Source organism: Triturus cristatus, chromosome 6 (genome assembly GCF_964204655.1).
Source record: "Triturus cristatus chromosome 6, aTriCri1.1, whole genome shotgun sequence".
Classification (NCBI taxonomy): domain Eukaryota; kingdom Metazoa; phylum Chordata; class Amphibia; order Caudata; family Salamandridae; genus Triturus; species Triturus cristatus.
In genome coordinates, this window is record NC_140589.1 from 1,073,489,162 (window position 1) to 1,073,512,085 (window position 22,924).

Here is a 22,924-nt window from a genome sequence, read left to right on the forward strand (position 1 = left end):
GTTGTGCGCATGCATCAACTGCATCTACGCAGTATGACAAGTTAACGCTTCGAATGCAATTCTGGCGCATGAGCAGAAGACACTAAAATGGAGTTGTGAAGACTCGCGTGCATGGCATCTGCTTAGCTGAATTGAAAATAAGCTATTTTACTAACGCTAATGCGGGGAAAGTATTAATAAGTAAAGGGGAATAGAGTAGAGGTGGGTGGTAAATAGTGCAATCACTTTAATTGTGAAATTAATATTTGTCTTTCTGACTTTATTACTAGTGCGCATTTGGGCCTCTCTCGTATAACTGAAGTAAGCTGAGTAAAGGGAAGACTGCGCATATCCACTGAAAGTTAACCCGGAATGATGACTTAGATATTGAACGGGAGCCAAGGGCACGAGTATTATACCCTGGAAACGGATGGTGAAGAGTTCAACGATGAGGACTCGCATTCAGAATGATATTAAAATGTTTCAAAGTAAAATGTGAATGCGTGTTAGTACTAATTTTGTGAATAAAAATTAAGGGGACGGGTTTGTGAACAATGGTTGAACTGATTTTGATGACATGTAAGCATGGTGTGATGGAGCTTCCCCCTTGCCTGACCAATTAGATTTTGTATTTTTACGATATTGAAACTTTAGTGGGTGGAACATGAAGAACAGAAGGTATAATTAGGATAGCTTTAGTTAGTTAGATAGAGGAGATGAGTGGAGATGCTGAGAGACTTGGAGAACGAGATGCTGTGAGTCGTGGATGCTGTCTTTGCTGCGGGAGATGCTGTTGCTGGGAGAGATGCTGGGAGATGCTGATGGAGAGCCAAATGCAAAACCTAAAGCAGAACTTTCTATCCTAATTTAATTGAGTTAGATCAGAAGATCTCGGAAGAATCTCGAGGAGGAAGAGAGTGTCAGAGAGGGATGCGGCGCAATCGTCGGTATTTTAGAGAGGTCATCTATCCCGTCCTGAATTCTGTCCTGAAGTCTTTGTCTCCTGACCTATCACAGGGGACCATCACCAGCCCTTTGGTCAGGGCGTTGGTCTTCAAACCATTCTTGGTAAATATATTTATCTCGTAATTTAGCTATATGCCCTTTTCTCTCTATCCTCTCTTTTCCTTTGACATTGTTCATTGAGTAAGTCCATGTTATATTTGTTTGATGATTTAATTGATTTTCCTCCACTAAATGATGGTGATTGCACTGTGTATTTGAGATGGTTCACATGCACTTTAAATTTAGATAAAGATGTAAACCTTCATGAGTCTGTGATGTTTTACTTCATAATTAAATGAATAGTTAGAATTATGGTAATTGTCACCATCAGCTAGTTGAACTAATGGTCCATCGACTAGAGGAAAGAACCTCTTGATCAGTGAAGGGTTAGTTTGAGATGAACAGTGGTACCAAATAACTAATCCTGATTATTGTGGAAAAATGTAAAACTTTGACAAAACCAGCGGTTTACTGAAAAGTGAGTTTATGGGCCGAGGTGAGTCTCTGGTAGTAGAGTATATGTTGTTGGTACACCGCTGGATCCCCACCACCACCACCAATGCCACAACCACCACCACCACCAATCAGAGGCGCAACTAGAGCTGTTGTTGGTACACCACTGGATCACTACCACCACCACCAATACCACAACCACCACCACCACCAATCAGAGGCGCAACTAGAGCCAAATTTCGGGGGGGGGGGGGGCTAGGGAAAATTTTCTGGGGGGGCTGAATCTTTAAGCAATAGGCAGAGTGGAGCTGATTTCGCGGGGGGTTGAATCTTTAAGCAATAAGCATAGTGGAGCGGCTGGGGCTCTTAAAAGGGGTGAAACAACAGCAAGGCCTCAGTAACATGCAAATGGTCTTTTAAAGACCTGTGAAGTGCTTGGGTGCAGCTGTTTGTGTGCCCGGGAAGCTGTCTCATCCTGGGCTGCCACACATGACCGGGGGGGGCTGAAGCCCTGTGAGTCCAATGGGTGTTGCGCGCCTGCCATTAATACCACTACCACCAATACCACCACCAATACCACCACCATCAATACCAATACCACCATCACCTATACCAATACCACCACCTCAGCGCCTTTCGCTCACTAGTAATAGCAGGGGCACTGTACGAGGCCAGAGCTGCAGCCGAGACCATCCCTCCCTCCCTCCATGCCTGCCATAAAGCAGAGCCCGCCCTGCACCAGGAGGTGAAGCTAGGGCCCTACTACAGCTGGAGGGTTTTTTGTTAGGACAAAGATAGTAATGAGATTACGCAATGCCACACTACACACTCAAATCACGGAGTGGGCAGAAAATAGCCCCCTCCCGCTCTTCCTCCTGAGCCGGGACAGTGTAATCACAGAGCGAAAGGTGTTGGAGAGCTTTTTTAGTGTTTATAGCTCGGATCATATGTAACTCTCACTTCACATTTTGTACCTGTAATTTACAATTCTTACACATCTTCTTCATGGCACTATTTATCACTACTTTGAAGACGGCACAGGCCGGTCTCTTCCTCTGATATTCACAATCTAACAAGTGGTCGAGAAGGCACTTTATTACAATGCAATATGTCTTGCATTTGCACGAGTTTAAGCTATTAGTATTGTTAATGACAGTGCCTTTTATTTATGTTTTAAAACCCAAAGCGTAAATAAAAGGCATTGTCATTTACAATGCCAATAGCTCAAACTCGCGTGAACGCGAGACCTATTGCATTGCAAATGCTTCTTTCATTAATTGACTACCAACGTTCGCAGAGCATAAGGATTAAGGTTAGGCTGACTACGTTTTTTGTTATTTTTTGCATATTTCTATAGCGTGAACTCGGCCCGAAGGTATTGGAGCACTTTACACAAGCACCGTATTTACTTTACACATTCAGGCACGGGGAGATTAAGTGATTCGCCCAGAATCACAGGATGTGGACGCGACCCCGAGGCTCGAACCCTGGTTTCCAATGCCAAAGTCAGCAGTCTAGCCGACGGACCACATCCTATGGTATACCCAGTGGACACATTTAAAAGTAGACTGGCTTTTTGCTCGATATTGCAGTGCGAAATCCGTCTGACCAACTGCTTTCCGTGAAGGTGGGGGATACTTTAGAAGATGGTGGCCCACCAGGTTTGACCACGCCTTAGATCTGATTCTTTTTCCTTTACCGACATTACAGACCCAGAGCGGCGTAAGCTCAACATCACCGCGAGCAGTTTAGGCGTTCCTACAGTTCGCTCTGGCGAAAAGTAGGAGGGGAGGAATGGAAAGGGAGTCGCCTTTCATTCAGAAGCTGAGTGTGCAGTGCTCGGCGAGAGAAAGCAGTCGCACTTTCACACGTTAGACAACGGTCGGGATGTTTATGTTCCCGTGAGACCAAAGCTACCATTGTGGACCCCATTTAGACCGTTCGGAATATTGTTGACTGTAGTTTGCCAGGCAGAAACGATTTACAAGAATAGTTCAGCCATCCACGGGATTTTTTGGCAGAAAAAGATCCTTCGCTCTCCAAGAAGGTAGGATTGGAACAAATTATCATTTTTACTACGTCGCTTCGCACATGATTATCAGAATACAATAAATCTGTCTTTAACTGGAGTGTAAACTTTGTTAAATTATACGGTCGAATTGCGGAAATGTATACCTGTCCAAAGCTGCAGTTTATCAATGGTGACTGGATGCACATGTAGTTCAATGAATATTCGAGAGCGTTTACCTACTGAGATAAAGACATTTTACAACGTCATTCATAGCCTGTGATGATGCATGCCTTATCAGTAATTTGTCAATGGTTTGAATCTGTTTAAAGCACACCGAGATTAAAAAAACAGTTTTTAAACCGCATAATGCAACACAAACAACCTATTAGTATTGAGTCACTCACTTGCAGGGCCAGCTTTAGGGCAGTGCGACTGGTGCGGCCGCACTGGGCGCTGACCTGTAGAGGGGGCGCCAAACTCAGGGCGGAGCTCTGTGTTTAGCAATAACTTTGAATAGGAGAGATGAGGGGCACTTATGCCCGTGGTGGTGGTGATAGAATCCGATGAGGTCGTCATGGGGTTTGGGGGCGCCAACAAATGATTCTCGCACCGGGCGCCACCAGTGCTAAAGCCGGCCCTGCTCACTTGCAATAAAGATTTAGAATCACTGACATGTTTCTTTTACAAGCAGCAAAGATGACAAAAAAGTAGCTTAGCTCGTGTGCAGCAAGTTTCATCAAACGAGAGACATGGCCTGGCTGTGTTAAAATAATTGTCTTTATGTGACACCAAACTTTCTACTGGACCCAAGACAACAAAAAGAAATTACCGTTATAGAAAATTTCTCACACCTACACTACACACTTGAAAAAACATAAGAAAATCGCCGAGGATGAGATCAACGCTGTCATTCCATTTCGAGTGTAATGAAGGAGTGGCTATCCAAAGATGTAACGACTTAGTTAGGACATGAAGTAATCTTTAAAGAAAGGTGATTACGGGGAGGGAGTGATTAGTGACTTTTAATGTGGACATCACAATTTGGAAATAGGCAACTGGGTCCGAAACGAGCGGGTTGCGTCACCAAATGTAATGCGATTGACGGAGTTGTTGGAGGAAAACAGTTTTATATTATTCTGTCACTTAAATTTGTAGTTTTAATGTGCGTAGGCGAAATTGGAAAAGTTCTCTTTTGCCGATTTAATCGAATTTGTGAAAGCATTGACTTCGTTTGGCATATTTGATGGTGTTGGACTATTATTGTTTTATTTTTTACGAGGGAATGAAAAATGTCGAAAAGGCACTTTTTATGCATAACAGTATTATTTATGTAAGTGCTCCTAATAATAAGCAGTCTGTTAGCATTTACAAGGAGATTGTATGTGCCAACTCTTGGTGACCGCTAACATACATGCAATTATGGAGGCGATGGATTTTCCAATGCTGCGTAATGTGTTTTTAGTGCATTTCTCTGGCATGTCACTGGTGTAAGTGTTGAAAAAACACGAGGACAAATTCGGCTGACGAGCTATTACGATTATAACCTAAAACCGACCAAACTGTGAAATTGCACAGTTATCGTGAGGTTCACATCTTTAACCCCGTGGACTCTCAGGTGCACTGCCCCTGGTCTCAAATATGACGTCACATATGATGCAGCACCTGCAAATTTCATGAGTAGTTCGCAAGTCCATTAAAGAAAGTTATATGAATAAGTCATATTTCAATAACATAATGCACAGACTTCATCTTCATCCGTAGGATACGTCAAAGAAGATTTTTTTTTTTTAAAGAGAAGATTGTGAATAAAGAAACCATTTAAAAAAAGAAACCATTTAAAAAAAAGAAAAGAAAGATGAAGTCTGATAATTATGTTATTGAAATGTGACTAAATCATAAATGTATTTATGGACTTGCGAACTACTCATGCAAAATAGTGGATGCTGAATCATTTGTCCTGTTCGATTTTATGGAGTTTTCTCCAGTGTGCAACACTGAGGAGACTGGTCTGCCAGGTTAGTGCACCACTGTTCCCTACTCCTAAACCTTTCCTGGTGATAGGTGAGTTTTCGTACTGCCTCAGTCTCTATTTGTAAATCACATAACGTCACATATCAATAGTAGGTATAAACATTATATTGCTATGTAAATATACTTGCAAGTTTCCAGTAGTACGGTATTGATGTTCTTGTAAACAAAGGACAGAGAATAGGTTTTTCTAAATAGAATCATTAGTAGTAAATAATATCCTCAAACTTATAGGTTGTAGCTGTAAGCCTTTCGTCCCAAAGTCAACATTGTGACAGCAGTGAGATCATAGATGATGTCAACTGTGTTCTTACATTCGACTTCATTTCTAATTTCATTTGTATAGATAGAGAGTAAAGGTGCTGGCATTGCATTCACTAGCAGTACTCACAGACATTATTTGTAGGTCGAAGTACCAATGTCCACATGCAGCTGTCCTCATAAACAAGCATTTGCAAAACCAATAGGCCTGCATTTTGTATTGTTTATAAAGTATGCACATCAAAATATTAACAGAGAAGGAGGCAACATGTATATAGTGATTCATGTTAACATTGAGATAACAGAACCACAACAAGTGTTACATGTTTGCATTGGTACCTTCAATGCAGCAATTAGGACAAGTAGGAGATGTGTATACAAATGAGTAAAAGGTATGCATGCATGTGATTCAATATGTAGCATGGTTATGTGGAAATGATAGTGCTATACATTAGATATTTATATTTTACTTCTAGTGAAGTATGTGAAAGTTGTGCACTAATACACAGAACATGTACCACATGGTTGCCAATGCTTATGTCCCACACATAAGGAAAACTGTAATGCTGCCAAAGCTGGACATGTGTAGTATGTTCAAGATGCTTTGTGAAACACCTTTTCACTATCACATAGCCAAAACGATTGGCCATATAAAGTGGGATAGTGAAGGGTGCAATGGGGAGAGTTAGTCGAAATGGGGGCATGCATGTTGAAGGGGGGGAGCAGGGCGAGGTTTACCCTGGTGGCACCCAGTGCGACAATCTTTGACCTCCTTCTCCACGGATTCCCTCACTACCATCCTCGCCCCTCATCTCTCTATACATCTTCTCTCACATACATTTAATTTATTTTAAAGCACCATTTAGGATTTACTTTATAAATAAGAATGTATGTCTGCCCAAACGAACATTAGGAATAGATAGTGAAAGACTGGGGAAAAAACACATAACGTCCTAAACCTGTACTGTGGTGTTTGCATGCAGCTCTTTCATGACAGTTTATAAGTCACTGTGCTATATTAGGATCGTACTTACGAACTCACACTAACAAAAGGATGTCCATGACAAAAGCAGTAACTCACTGAGCTCTCCGCATAAAACACATTTCTGTGAGCTGCATTCTACCATTCTTTGCCACAGTAACATTAACCCTCTGCTCTACTTTATGATGAGTCAAACATCAATGGGCAAAATTCCGCTCTCTCTCTCTCCAGCTGTAACATTATTCACCAGTTATCTTAACGTTTGTATTGTCGCCTGAAATCTGCTGGACACACAGGAAACTCAGCTTCAGGGGCTTATAAACCCATAAGTAATTTCTCAATACCCCCCCACCCGAAGGTCAGCACCAGGTGCGGTTGCCTTGGGGGGGTATCGCCCTAAAGCCGGGCCTGTGGGGGAGTTCAGGGGGTGAGTAAATACTTCTGATGCCTATTTGCCTGTCATAGCTAGAGCTGGAATGTGGATGAATGTTACCCCGTTCTTTTGGCCGTTTAGAGATGTGTCTGGAATGTGAGTATCTCAGTGAAAGCCCTTCTGACCTTTCGGAGGCATGTCTGGATGTGTCTGACTCTGAATGTGTCATACTGGCCTTTTAGAGATGTACCTACATTCCGGGCTGATCTGCCCCAGCCCTACTAGCCTTTTACAGAAACGACAGTAATGTGGCTGACATTGCATCAGCCTTATCCGGTCAGAAGTGAGCTTGGCTTGTGAGTAACTGTTCCAGGGTTACTGCCCTCTCTGAAATGTACCTCTCATGCGACTGATTTGCCATAACCTTCCTGGACTATTCAGAGTGGCATCGGCATGCAAATGACCCGACCCAACCTATTGTTTTTCTCAGTGGCACTGGCCTGTCAGGAATTATATCACTCCCCCTGAGGCCAGTTTTCCATCCATTACTATATGTCTCCAGAAGTCCCCTTTTGATCTTGAGTATAGTAGAGTAAACACACAAAGTGATATATTGTTAAAACGAAGACGGGTATAGTTGTAAAATTCTAAAAGGGCCTGAGTCCCCAATGCATTTTTTGTGTTTAAAAAAAATCACATTGCAGGTTTGAACAGCACATCTTTCATGATGTCAGGTTACAAACCCAGTAGATTCATGAGCATGTTTTCCGAACTCACCAACATAGTAGGAAGACACAGCTGTACAAGACCCGGCTACCCGCTAACAGAGGATGTTCCATGTGCAGATTTCCTTTGCAGTCATAAAGCAGGCATAAGGTTCAGGCACCAATAAGGTTCAGGCACCATCAGGTCTAGCTTCTACAAAAAACATAAGTACAAAATGGGCATCAGTAGTGCAAGTTTGGCTTTCACTGGCACCAAGGGGCTTATTTGTGAGAGCCCTGTGTGATTTTTGCACAACATAAAGTAGTGCATGCATGACAAGGCTCTCAATCCAATTTGTGAAGCCATGCAAAGCCACCCAGCATGGCTTTGAGTGGCCTCATAAATCTTGAGTAAGGAAACGCAGCGCACGTCGCTGTGTCGCCTTACTCTGCCCCGGAGACGCATTCCATGGGTGTTGTGGTGGGTTTCCCCACGCAATACCCATGCAATTTGAGGGTGCCCCAGATTTACAAATCATGTAAATCTGGGGAAGCGCCAAATCCGTACGCCTCCCAAGGCGAGGCGTAACAAGGAGAAATATCTCTATTTCTCCTCGTTTTTTTCCTCGTTCTATGTGTGCTGCATTTTGCAGGACACATGAAAAATGTAAAATGACTCTGAGGGCTGTCCCTTCCTGCGCAAAAACAATCCTGCATGCAGTGGAAGCACCCTTGTACTTGGTGCAAGGGTGCCTGCGTTGGCAGTAGCCTGCCGAAACAGAGCCAGTGCAGGGAGAAAGGACATGAATGCACCGTTTTGCATAAATGCAGTGTAGTCCTGCCTTTTCACTTTGGCATAGGGCAGCGCAGCGAAGTGACTTGCTGGGCTGTCCTATTTCAAATTCCCAACAAGCATTTGCAATGCAATAGGTCTCGCATTAGCGAAACTTTCAGCTACTGGCATTGTAAATGACAAAGCTTTTATCTATGTGTTGATTTTAAAAACAGATAAATAAAAGGCATTGTCATTTACAATGCCAATAGCTTAAAATTTCACAAATGCGAAACCTATTGCATTGCAAATGCTTGTTTTATAAGGCGGAGAGATTAATGGATTGCGTCGGGGGTCTTGGTTGGAGCATTTTCGTGCTGTAACTGTTGCATGCTGGTGCCCAATTACTTGGTGAATAGTTGCTGGACGTTTTTGGCTAGCTTAGACCAATGTAGAGCAAGGGGGTCGCCCATCGGACTGTTTATGGCTGGGCCATTGTGCTGTAAGCACGCCACGCCCGGCATTCACAGGGCGGGAATTGTCCACTCGTTTGGCCTAGTTGTTTGAGAATCTGGCCCTCCTGTTCGTGGTTTGAGGCAATTGCCCAGTGGAGTCTCGGAGGTGTGATGTGGCTGTATGGTATACGCCCGGGGGAGTTATACACGAATTTGCACAGTTTTGGCGATCTCACGGTGGTGGGCGCAGGGAACGGCACTTATGCTGAAGGGGAAATTGGTCTACGAATCGGCCTTTCTCTGCACCCGGAGCGGCCCGAGCTGGCGTAGCTATGGAGGCTCGTGTTCACCAAGTGTGATTCTGGTGGCACAGTATGCATTAAACTACTAGGCACAAAATCCATAACGAAGATATGTTCTGTGGTTAGGTCCGAACCCCACAAATAAGCTCAAAGTCTCCTACACATATGTGGCCGCACAAGCACAACACATGCACTTATGCTGATAGCTGCGTTGGTAGTGGATTCGTAGCACTATGAAAACTGGCAGGGTGATGGAATGAGTGGGCTGACCAGAGCTCAACCATGTGACATACAGGTTGTGTCCTGGTGTCGATATAACCAGATGTCTCAATAAATGAAGGTTGAAGCTTAGTTGTGCCGGTGATGTCTCCAGCAGACGGTGACTGGCCTGCCTGTAGTGCAGCCTCCTAGGTCGGTGCACTGGTGCACTTTATTTCACAAACCGGCAAGATTTCCTTGCAGCTGCTTGTTTTCCCTAAAAATGCTACAATTTACTTAAGTATTACTTTTGAAACTCGTTCTTGTGATTGTGAATGAATGGAGATGGAAAACCCTGATGTAATGTGAATAATTATATGCTGAAAACGTGTGTTTATACAAATTGGTGGTAACGACGGCTGGAATCAACAAGACAAGCCCGGCGGAGCGTGGCGCGCGCGCTTGGCGGGGGCGTGGGAGAGCATTCCAGGTGGGGGAGCGGACCCTTTGAAGTACGATAACAAATGGATTGCATGGCGGCACGATACACGTGATTGTGCGCGTGCTCGCCATGCAATCCTCTTTTGGGAGCACTTTTGGGAGCCCCTTACTATAGTCTCGCATAGCAATTGCTACGCAATAGCTAGGCGAGACCTAAAAATGAGGGTGTATATGCACATGGTTAGAAGTACATGTGTTGTTGGTTTGCATTGGTGGCTCTGTTTTATTGTTCCAGTACATAGATACATTTATGAGTATTGGTCTCTCTGTGCACATGCAAGACTGTAAGGACCATGCACGTTCTCCTTTGTGCATGTATATGTGCAAGTGTTCCTACACTAATAAAAAGCCAAATCTATTGGCTTTTTCAACTCTTGTTGAGACCGTGTAGCAAAGAAAGACAAACCTTTACGAAATTAGGCTAGATATTAAAGTCTTTGTTGTGTTTTCAAAGGTGTAAAGTGCACCTGACATGCTTCTGCTTATTCCCCTGCCATGGTAGCCTGTTGGTGCGCCTGTCATATGGCTGACTATGGAGCAGCCATCTTAGGCTACTAGAAGTGTGCCTGATTCATAGATGCTGCCATCCCTGCTGGCATGTGTGAGATGCACTTGACATGAGGCTGAATCTGTCTCAGCTCTACTGATCTTTTACAGGAACGCCTGTGATGATCTGATTTTCGCCATATGTACCCAGCTTTCTGAGGTCTATTTTGCCATTTGAATTGTACTGTACTGCAGCATTCATATAGTGCTTACTACACCTATATGGAACGTAGAAGCATTTACCTACACCAGTAGCACCAAGTTGGGTGTGTGGTAGAAGGAAGATGTCTTTGTTTTCTTCCTATGTTGCAAGTGTCTCCATGTTCCACTGGCAAGATGACTTTGTGTAAGCCGTAAGACTTGTAGGAGGTGCACCTACTGTGATTGACTCTGCACCAAGGTACTTTTTAACTGGAAGCTCACCATTTAGGGACATATGTACTAAGCCCTTGCATCACTCAAAGTGGCCAAAGGCAACGCGAGGGCTTAAGTGAGATTTACTAAGCCACACAAAGCCACCTTGTGTGGCTCTGCATGACTTAATGTATCCAGAGTAATGCAAGGTAGCGCAAATCGCTGCCTTGCATTACTCTGCATCGGGAATGCGTTTCATGCACCCCCCCCATGTACTTTGAGGATATCCCAGATTTACTAATGGCATTAAACTTGTGATTGTGTCAAAATATTAAGCCTTATTAACAGAGGTGTAACAGGGAGAAATATCTTCATTTCTCCTCATTGGTACCTCTTTCTATGAGTGCTGCATTCCACATGACACGTAGAAAGAGGAAAATGCCTTGAAGAATCGTTTTGTGCAGGAAGGTGTCCTTTTCTGCAGAAAACATTCCTGCCTGTAAAGTAGGCACCCTTGCATCATGACGGAAGGGTGCCTGCATTGGTGCTAGGCAGCACTAAGTGCGCCAATGCTGGGACAGAGCAGGAATGCATCATATCCTAATAGATGTGGCACATTCCTGCTCTCTCACACAGCGAAGTGCAGTGTTGCCTGACATTTTGATAAATCTGGCCCTTAGTCTTTTATTTCCATATTTGTAGCTTAATTGGATGACAATATCTCCAATGTGTTGAGGAATGCACTTTTTGGTTTGATTATAATGAAACACTCTATAAGGGATTACCACCAAACCATTATTATATGCCCAGCACATTTTTTGGGGTAAGTGAAAAGCGTAGTTTCTACCTGTAACAAGCTGTTTAAAATCTGGTCACACTGAGTCATTTCTGTGTCAACACGAGTGGTGCAGTTAAATCTGATTATTTGGGGATCTATTGATTATATTTGAAGATGAATGTTAAAAGTAGTATGATATGGAGAACTCCTGCAGTATTTACGGTTCGCTTCCTATAGCAATCTCATATGTATGAGACAGTCTTATTTTTTTTAACAATAGTAATAAACATTTTCAATCCAACTTACAGCAATACATAAACCATGGTAGGGTACATATTTTGTTAATTTCGATTTGCATTTTCGTGCCCACATGCTGAGGGCAACAGATCATGTACAATACATTAATCAATTATCAGCAACATCAATCCTTCTCCAGATTTTTCAAAATATTTTGAAAATAAGAGCTGTACCAATGAATAATATCCAACGTTATTCAAATTAACTAGAGTGCCTGTCCAATGATTACTATTCATGTGAAACCACTGTCTGTGCAGTGTGTTCATAATGCACACTGCGATGTACATGAGCCGGTGTTAACTTCGATGGTGGGGGCGGGGGGAGGTTGCTCAGTTTAGTTTCCACTCAATAGACTAGGTGCGTCTGGGCCTGGCCAAACTAAACGACATCTGAGTCTGTGTGCAGAGTATGTGCGCGCCCAGATAAATGCTTGCCTTGATAAAGTGCATAAATATTTGTGTACTATTCTAGGTGGTCCATTGAGCTATGTTGGTATTACCACTGGTATATTACGGATTAGTGCGTGTCCCTCTATAATTGGATTCTATGGTGGATAAATAGTGTTGCCAGTATACAGGTTGCACCCCAGATGTCAGACGTGGAGCATGAGAGGCCTGTATTTCGTGTTCGCCCAACAAGGCCTGGCGGAGGGCCACTAACCAAACCTGGATGCAGGTGCCCACCGGAGATTTCCAGACCATAGTTAGTGTGCGTTTAGCCAAGACCCGCGCTAAGTCCAAGAACTTATTAAGATTCTTGTGGCGTGCATTACATTTTGTAATGCCGAGCAAGTAGTGTGCGCCCTGGAGGATGGAGCTTGCCTGGCCGCGATGTAAAATCGCTCCCGCCGTCATCGCCACAATCCTATCAATATTTGATTAATTCATGGCCGTGGAAGTATACAACTGAGCAACACGGACAACGCTCCGCACTGGCAGCCTACCGGTATCGTTGATCCACAAATTGCTGCTTCCACTCTGCAGAAAGCGGACTCAAACTGCCAGTGTGGGTGGAGCCTGCCTGATCCATTTTGTGGCCTGCACTGCCCGTGAGAATCCTCGTTGCAACCGGTATGAGAGGTGTTGACTGTGGATCGCTGTGCACCAAGGGAGCACCCAGCTTTGCCCTTCTCACTCCTATACAGGCAACAGCTGCTTTGTTGCTGGGCTCCTGCTGAGGTGTCGGGTGCCCCGGAGGCGGTGGGCCTGGCTTTGCGCTGGTTTTTCCCATGGCGACCTGCGCCTGAACTGCTTCCTGCCACTGTCGCGCGATTCGATAGCGGAGGCCCTGGTGCGTTCCGCGGCCCCACGTGTACTGGGACCCCCTGGGCTTAAGCAGCTCGCAGATTGATAGACGCAACAGCTCACAAACGGGGATTACGTGAATATACACTCCCAGATGCGGTGTTGTGCTTAAATAGGTATGTGGACTGAGCCTGACTGATCGTGGCAATTGCTGGCTGGCCTATAAGGCCATAAGGGACCTGGTGGGAACACAATACCGCCACTGCAGTAATCATTTGCTTGGTTGGGCCATAAACAACTGATCTGGAGCATGCGGTGGCCTGTCTGTGTACAGTGGGTTCTGCTTAGATGCTCTGTTTGTTACTAGCCATCACTGCCTTGGGCCCAATTTTGACAGCATTTAACCACAGTGTACCTGGGGTGGCTGCCCCCTAGTTGAAGGCCCTAAATAGAGGAACACTGCTGAGGCCCTTGGCACCGGGGTTTTCCTGCACCTTGAGGCTGTGCAGCGCTCAGAAGAAATGGGGAAGCCTGATAAAACCCAATCAAAGTTACAGTCCGACCCTCGGAAATCAACCCAGTTGAGAGAGGACGGCGCTGAAACAGAACTAGGAGAGCAGGGCGCTACAGGTACCAAGCCCGGCAGAGACCTGCGCCATATATTAGAGGCCATGCAACAGAGCCTTTCAACGATAGACGGTAAAATAGACTCTCTATCATATTGTATGGATCGCAAGTCTGAAAGGCTGGACAAGCATGCCGAGAGAATAGACATGGTGGAGAGGAGAGTCTCAGAAATAGAAGACCAGAACGTCGAGGCTTCCGGGTCACAGAAGGGGATGGAAAAACTTGTGGCGGTATTGCAGGCTAAAGCTGAGGACATGGAGGCACGATCACGGCCCAATAACCTTTGCATTGTTGGTCTGCCAGAGTCCACTCTGACGGGCAATATGGGGCTCTGTGTTAAGCAGCTGCTGATCACTGTCCTTGGTGGTGAAACCTTCTCCCCAATGTTCATAATTGAGCGAGCGCACCGCTCACTGGCCACCCAGACCTCCCCCCGGGGCCCCTCTGCACCCCATTATAGCCTGCATCCTTAACTACAGAGACAGAGGTGCTGCGTTGCGGAAGGCATGCGAGCTGCGGACACTGAATCACAAGGGCTTAGCGCTATCTTTGTACCCAGATTTCACCCCACAGGTGCAGGATGCACGCAGAACGTTTGCCCCTGTCAAACAGAAGCTCAGAGAGCTCAACATTGAATATGCTATGCTTTACCCTGATCGCTTGAAGATGACATTGAATGACCAGACACAGATATTAGACCTGTCAGCCCTTTGGGTGGTCCCTCCTCATCATTATTTATTTTGTCCCACTTTTGCCTCAAACCCTGTTATAATTTTTCCTTTTTGGGAACCACCAGACTTTTTAGTGTTGATGCAGGGTCAGGGAGCCATTTTCCCTACCCCTGGAACTTCTGTCTGAGGGCCTGAGACACAAAATGGTGGCCACCCATTGTCACCTGTGACATCACCAGAACCCACTGGAGGTTTCTAGAACCTTCTGTAACATTCTAGAACCCTGTGACAGTGGGAGGCAGTTTAGAATGTTGGGAGGCCATCTCAGGGAGGCAGTTGGCAACTGACTGGAGAAGAGAGAGGACAGATATAGAAGGAGGTCGGAGTAAGGCAGCAGGGGTGGAAACCAGTGCTTGGAGTGGGGTCCAGAAACCCACCCTTGATGCTAGTCCCTACTGACCAAGCCCAGCCTAAAACCCTGTGTGGGACCAAGACCAGAAGAACCATCTTAAGGAACTGAACATTTGAAACAGGCCTTAAAGAGGAAGAACAGCAAGTTCCTGACCTGTTCAGTGGTGTCCTCCTGGAGTCCTGACGTCGAGAAACCTGGAGACCTGGGGCCTGAGGTAGAGAAGCGGCGCTGACAGAAAGCAGACGTCGTACCCAGAACCGCCAGAGGTCGAGGTGAGGGCGCCGACGGAGGTCGTGGAGAGGCGCCGGAGGTCGAGTGGAGATTCACCCAAGGTCGAGGTGAGGGCGCCGACGGAGGTCGTGGAGAGGCGCCGGAGGTCGAGTGGAGATTCACCCGAGGTCGAGATGAGGCGTCGACGGGGGAGTGAAGTCCGGTCACCGGAGTCGCCGGAAACTGAGGTGAAGCGCGCCGGAGATCGGGAGTGGAGATCGCACTCCGGAGACACCCGGAAGCGGGGAGGCCATGTCCCTGCGACGCCGGAAGGCGACATCGAGTCGAGACCGCCCAGCGACATCGAGACGAGGCCGCCCAGCGACATCGACATGGCGCCGAGCGGAGCCGATCATCGTGAAAAGGGCAGTAAGTGGTAGAGGGGGCGTCTGAGGCCCCGTGGAGCCCTAAAAGACCATTCTAGGGGCTAGAGGGGTGTTAGAACCAGCCTGGGAGTGCCAGGGGTGAACTAAGACTGGTGCAGTGACATCTGTGAGGGGCTGTGTAGTTGGGAGGGCCAGATCTTTAGGTTACCCTTGTTCTGCCTCAGCTTAGGCCCCAGCCTTGACCAATCTAGGTGGGACACCCCCATGCCATCCAAATGACCACAAGCTGTGTATGGGCGAAGTAAGACCAAGTTACCTCATGAAAGTGATCTGATCTGTAACTGTCATTGATTGCTTTTACCTTATTTATTGAGGGTGCTTTATTTATGGTCTTCCACTAATTTATTCCTGCACTGTATTTATTGTCTGACTGTATTTATTTGCCGTCTGTATTTATTGCACAACTATTTATTCTTTGCTTAATGAGGACCTGAACCTATTTATTGAAATTCCAAAGTAGCATTGTTTATTTGACCTGCTCTTTTAAAGGAAAATCCTATTGTATTGTATTTATGTTATGAAACCTGCAACTAAGAGAAAATAAGATAGAGACATATATATTTTCAACTTGTCTTCCATAATTTTTACGGTGTAGTGTCGTTTTTGGAACGGATGAACGCATGGTTATTGTGAGGGTGTGACGTACGCTTAACACGGTGCCTGACCCCCAACCGCTCGAGCCAATCTACCACTGTGCTGGGAACCTGGTGACTGCTAACCCGGTTGCCCGGTTTCCAACATAAAATTGGTGTTCAGTGGTGGGATAGAGCTGTGCTTGCGTCTACTCGACAATAACTTTGGGTAGTCCATAGGCCTACACCGGGAGTTTTCTCCAAGCGGACTTCCTAATTTCGAGTTTTGTTTTTTCCAAATTTACTTCTGGTGGTGGGAGGAGGTATTACAAAAGGTACCCCCCTGCATAGCTTCTGTAAGCAACTGTCTTCTCTCCTGAGTGGGCAAAATGGAGTTTGTATTGGAAGATGTGGAAACTTACACTGTGGCCCAACTCAGAGAGTTTTGTCAGCGAGAGGGGGTGTTTTGTCCCCAAGGTGCAAAGAAGGGTGAGCTCCAGACCAGCTTGAGGGCTTGGCGGGAGGCACAATGAGAAAGTAAGGTTGAGAAGGAGGATAGGGATGGAGAGCCTGACAGCGAGGGGGCTGGTTTGTACCAACCTGAGGTGGGGAACCTAGTAGAGGGGCCCAGAACACTTTCAAGGAAGGGCAGCAGTGTCTCTAGTGGCGGCTTATCAGAAGCAGTATTAACTGACCGGAGGGAGAAAAGACAGCTCACATGGGAGTTGGCGAAGCTGGAGAAAGAAAAGGAGGAACGGAGGATGGCGCACGAGTTGAGGCTCAGGGAGATAGATCTCCAGATCCTACAGGTCGGGGCACACACTGTTCCTAATGGTGGCAGCGAAGAAAGAGAAATCACCAGGGAACCCAAACCCTATTTGCCAAAAGACATAGTAGCTAGCTATAGTGCGGGAGATGATATCGCCAAGTGGCTAGCGGCCTATGAGGTCTCTTTAAGAGTCCATGGGGTTCCAGAGAAATATTGGGGAGGGGGATTGTACAAATACATGCCTCCAGCTGGCAGGGATACACTATTGGCCCTAGAGCAGGATGAGCAGACCCACTACCCCACCATGAAAGTGGCGCTCGTGAGGAAGTTTGGACTAACACCCGAGAAGTACAGACAGAAGTTCCGGGGTAGCCACAAACTGGGCACACAGAATTGGGTGGATTTCCTGGACTATGCAAAGAAGGCATTAGAGGGTTGGATACAGGGCAGTGAGGTGAGGGACTACGAGGGGTTGTTTGATTTGATGTTGAAGGAACACCTGCTCGAAAAATGTTTCCCTGAACTGCGTCAACACCTGGTGGATAGCAAGCTGACCAATCCCCGGAAGCTTGCTGAGGAGGCGGACATTTGGGCTAGTACCCGGGTGTCCACAAGGGGGACTGGAGGGGACTCTCAAAAGACCGGACAGGGCGCCCCCCAGAAGAAAGAGGGAGCGGAAAAGAAAACGGAGTTCTCTAAAGGCCCCCAAAATAGTTTCCAAGGGAAGGGAACGGTATTCACCCCTAGGGCTAACCCACCCAGAAACCCTAATCCTGGCCAGAGTCAGCAGCCAAGGGTTGTCCATTGCTACGAGTGCGGTGGTGTCGGACACTATAAGGGAGATGTGAAGTGCCCGAAAAGACCACCCCCTCCCAGGAAAGGCCCCCGGAGTAGCTAGTGTAGTGCTCGGGGAGGAGATGCCTTTAGATCAGGGAAGGGAGTGGGCGGGTGTCACTTTAGTGTCCCTGGGAGAACGGGAGATGGTTCCTAAGATCCAGGTGCCCACAAATACCACAAAGTATGGGCAGTGGGTCACCATCAACGGCCAAAGAGGGGAGGCTCTGAGAGACACAGGAGCCAGTATGACTATGGTACGTAGCCATCTGGTGTCTCCAGAGCAGGTGATTCCCGATGCACTCCACCCTGCCGCGATGGCTGACGGCAGAATGGGCCACTATCCGGTGGCCGAGGTCCCATTTGAATGGGAAGGGGTTGCAGGGTTGCTTCGAGTTGCCGTAAGCCCTGCCGTGCCAGTCGATTGTCTGCTGGGGAATGACATGGAGCATAATGCTTGGAAGGAGGTGGAATACCGGACTCATGCTGAGATGCTGGGTACACCTGACTGGGCCTGTGTTAGCACAGGGTCTGCGACTACCCGGAGGGGGAGTTCGTTTAGGCGGGAGCCTGGAACAAAGGCACCGCCGGCTGCCGACCAAGGGAAGAACCGAGGGCAGGAGGAGCCTGCCTCGGTATCCGCACCCCGTGTGACGGATAGGCCACCGGAGGTGGTGGACCAGGAGTCCGCGGAGGGGGATGTTACCGAACTGGGGAACCTACCTATCCCGGCCGAGTGGCACGTGGAGGGAGGGCCGACCAGGGAGGAATTCTGCAAGGGCCAGAAGGAGTGTCCTACCCTTGAGGGACTGAGGCGACAGGCCGAAGCCCAGGCAGCAGGGAACGTTGAGGGGAACTACAATATTTACTGGGAGGATGGCCTCCTCTACAGTGAACCCAAGGCACCCATGCACGGATCGTCACGGGCCTTGGTTGTCCCTCAACGTTATCGAGCCTTCCTCCTGGAATTGGCTCATGAGATCCCCTTGGCAGGACACCTGGGGCAAGACAAGACCTTTGCCCGGCTTGTCCCGCACTTTTATTGGCCTCAGATGAAAGTGTCGTCCGACACCTATTGCCGGACGTGTGTGTCTTGTCAAGCCAGTGGGAAAACAGGGGTGAAGCTGAAAGCTCCCCTGGAACCACTTCCTGTCGTTAGCACCCCCTTTGAAAGGGTGGGCATCGACATTGTGGGTCCATTAGATCCGCCTACTACAGCTGGTCACAGGTATATCCTGGTTCTGGTGGATCATGCCACACGGTACCCAGAGGCTATACCTCTGAGGACCATTACGGCACCTGTTGTGGCTAGGGCCCTGATGGGAATCTTTACCCGAGTGGGTTTTCCCAAGGAAGTTGTGTCCGACAGGGGGACCAACTTCATGTCAGCATATATGCGGGCGATGTGGAAGGAGTGTGGAGTGACCTACCGGTTCACCACTCCTTACCACCCCCAGACCAATGGTCTGGTGGAGAGGTTCAATAAAACCTTGAAAGGCATGATCAGAAGTCTGCCTGAAAGCCTGCGGAGGAAATGGGACGTCCTCCTACCCTGTCTATTGTTTTCTTACAGGGAAGTGCCACAGAAGGGAGTGGGCTTCAGCCCCTTCGAGCTTCTGTATGGGCACCCTGTGCGTGGATCTCTCAGCCTGGTGAGAGACGGATGGGAAAGAACTCCCAGAAAGCTTCCCCAGGATGTGGTGAGCTACATGCTGGCCTTCCGGAGCCAAATGGCTAAGTTGTGGAAGCAAGCTTCTGACAACTTGGAAGCCAGCCAAGCAGTGGTGAAGGCGTGGTATGACCACAATGCTCACCCGGTGGAGTTGGAGCCTGGCCAGAAGGTGTGGGTGATCGAACCAGGAGAGCTTAGCGCCCTCCAGGATCGCTGGTCAGGACCCTTTGAGGTGTTGGAGAAGAAGGGTAAGGCTACCTACTTGATGGATCTGAAGACCCCTCGCCAGCCCCTACGGGTGCTGCATGCCAACCGCCTCAAACCCCACCATGAGAGGCCCGAAGTCATCTTGCTGATGGTGACTGACGGAGTAGAGGACGTGGAAAGCGAGCCTCTCCCCGACTTATTTGCGTCTCAAGAGAAGGATGGGTTGGTGGAGGGAGTGATTCTCTCCCCGTCCCTAACTCCTGAACAGCAGGAGGACTGCCGCCAGGTCCTGGGGCAGTACTCTTTGTTGTTCTCCCTTGTTCCGGGTAGGACTCACCTGTGCGTCCATGACGTGGACACAGGAGACAGCCCACCTGTGAAGTCAAAGATCTACCGGATGACAGACAAGGTGAAGGCCAGCATTCACAGTGAAGTCACTAAGATGCTGGAGCTAGGAGTGATTGAACCTTCTAGCAGCCCCTGGTCCAGTCCGGTGGTATTAGTACCAAAAGCTGTACCACCGGGTGCCCAACCGGAACTGAGGTTCTGTGTGGACTACCGGGGACTGAATTCAGTAACCAAGACTGATGCTCATCCGATTCCGAGGGCGGATGAACTGATTGACCGGCTGGGAGCTGCCCAATATCTGAGTACCTTTGACCTTACTTCCGGGTACTGGCAGATCTCTCTGACTGATGGAGCTAAGGAAAGGTCAGCCTTCTCCATGAACAAGGGCCACTACCAGTTCTGCGTGATGCCCTTTGGGCTCAAGAACGCACCTGCCACGTTTCAGCGTCTGGTGAACCAGATCCTCACTGGAATGGAGAGTTTCTCTGCTGCTTATCTGGACGACATTGCCGTCTTCAGTAACAGCTGGGAGGATCACTTGTGTCACCTGCAAGCTGTTCTCCAGGCCCTGAAACACGCTGGTTTAACGATCAAGGCCAGTAAATGCCAGATCGGGCAGGGGTCGGTAGTGTACCTTGGACACTTGGTGGGTAGGGGAGCGGTTCAACCCCTCCAGGCGAAAATCGAGGCCATCATGGCCTGGGAACCCCCCAAGACTCAGACTGAGGTCCGAGCTTTTCTGGGCCTCACCGGATATTACCGCCGCTTCGTGAAGGGGTATGGTACCATTGTGGCCCCCCTCACGGAGCTTACGTCCAAGAAGCAACCTCGACGGGTAGTCTGGACGGAGGCTTGTCAGCAGGCCTTTGTGAAATTGAAGCAAGCCATGTGCAAGGCCCCGGTCTTAAGGGCCCCAGACTTTTCCAAGGAGTTCATTGTCCAGACGGATGCATCGGAACATGGCATTGGGGCAGTGTTATCGCAACTCAATGAAGAGGGTCTGGATCAACCCGTGGTCTTCCTATCCCGGAGACTACTTCCCAGGGAACAGAAGTGGAGTGCAATAGAGCGTGAAGCCTTTGCCGTGGTATGGGCTCTGAAGAAGTTGCGGCCATACCTGTTTGGCTCGCACTTCCTAGTTCAGACCGACCACAGACCCCTTCGGTGGCTGATGCAGATGAAGGGGGAGAATCCCAAGTTGCTAAGGTGGTCTATCTCCCTACAGGGAATGGGCTTTCAGGTGGAACATCGGCCTGGAGTGGACCACGCCAATGCAGACGGTCTCTCAAGGTATTTCCGCCTTAGTGATGAGATCTCCCAAGGGGTTGGGTAGCTCTCCCCACTTTCAGCTGGGGGGGACGCGTGTTAGACCTGTCAGCCCTTTGGGTGGTCCCTCCTCATCATTATTTATTTTGTCCCACTTTTGCCTCAAACCCTGTTATAATTTTTCCTTTTTGGGAACCACCAGACTTTTTAGTGTTGATGCAGGGTCAGGGAGCCATTTTCCCTACCCCTGGAACTTCTGTCTGAGGGCCTGAGACACAAAATGGTGGCCACCCATTGTCACCTGTGACATCACCAGAACCCACTGGAGGTTTCTAGAACCTTCTGTAACATTCTAGAACCCTGTGACAGTGGGAGGCAGTTTAGAATGTTGGGAGGCCATCTCAGGGAGGCAGTTGGCAACTGACTGGAGAAGAGAGAGGACAGATATAGAAGGAGGTCGGAGTAAGGCAGCAGGGGTGGAAACCAGTGCTTGGAGTGGGGTCCAGAAACCCACCGTTGATGCTAGTCCCTACTGACCAAGCCCAGCCTAAAGCCCTGTGTGGGACCAAGACCAGAAGAACCATCTTAAGGAACCGAACATTTGAAACAGGCCTTAAAGAGGAAGAACAGCAAGTTCCTGACCTGTTCAGTGGTGTCCTCCTGGAGTCCTGACGTCGAGAAGCCTGGAGACCTGGGGCCTGAGGTAGAGAAGCGGCGCTGACAGAAAGCAGACGTCGTACCCGGAGCCGCCAGAGGTCGAGGTGAGGGTGCCGACGGAGGTCGTGGAGAGGCACCGGAGGTCGAGTGGAGATTCACCCGAGGTCGAGGTGAGGGCGCCGACGGAGGTCGTGGAGAGGCGCCGGAGGTCGAGTGGAGATTCACCTGAGGTCGAGGTGAGGCGTCGACGGGGGAGTGAAGTCCGGTCACCGGAGTCGCCGGAAACTGAGGTGAAGCGCGCCGGAGGTCGGGAGTGGAGATCGCACTCCGGAGACACCCGGAAGTGGGGAGGCCGTGTCCCTGCGACGCCGGAAGGCAACATCCAGTCGAGACCGCCCAGCGACATTGAGACGAGGCCGCCCAGCAACATCGAGTCGAGATCGCCCAGCGACATCGAGTCGAGACTGCCCAGCGACATCGAGACGAGGCCGCCCAGCGTCATCGAGCCGGAGCCGCCTCACGACATCGACACGGCGCCGAGCGGAGCCGATCATCGTGAAAAGGGCAGTAAGTGGTAGAGGGGGCGTCTGAGGCCCCGTGGAGCCCTAAAAGACCATTCTAGGGGCTAGAGGGGTGTTAGAACCAGCCTGGGAGTGCCAGGGGTGAACTAAGACTGGTGCAGTGACATCTGTGAGGGGCTGTGTAGTTGGGAGGGCCAGATCTTTAGGTTACCCTTGTTCTGCCTCAGCTTAGGCCCCAGCCTTGACCAATCTAGGTGGGACACCCCCATGCCATCCAAAGGACCACAAGCTGTGTATGGGCGAAGTAAGACCAAGTTACCTCATGAAAGTGATCTGATCTGTAACTGTCATTGATTGCTTTTACCTTATTTATTGAGGGTGCTTTATTTATTGTCTTCCACTAATTTATTCCTGCACTGTATTTATTGTCTGACTGTATTTATTTGCCGTCTGTATTTATTGCACAACT

The 22,924-nt window shown here is 48.2% G+C and overlaps 1 protein-coding gene across 1 annotated transcript in view; it reads left to right on the forward strand.

The window, feature by feature from the left end:
* The first annotated feature begins 2,974 nt into the window (after window positions 1–2,974).
* Window positions 2,975–22,924, forward strand: part of VIT (vitrin) — a 1,751,009-nt gene continuing 1,731,059 nt past the window's right edge. The window contains exon 1 of the mRNA XM_085611942.1: window positions 2,975–3,484. The gene's annotated coding sequence lies outside the window, so the exon portion shown is untranslated. The remainder of the gene's footprint in view (window positions 3,485–22,924) is intronic.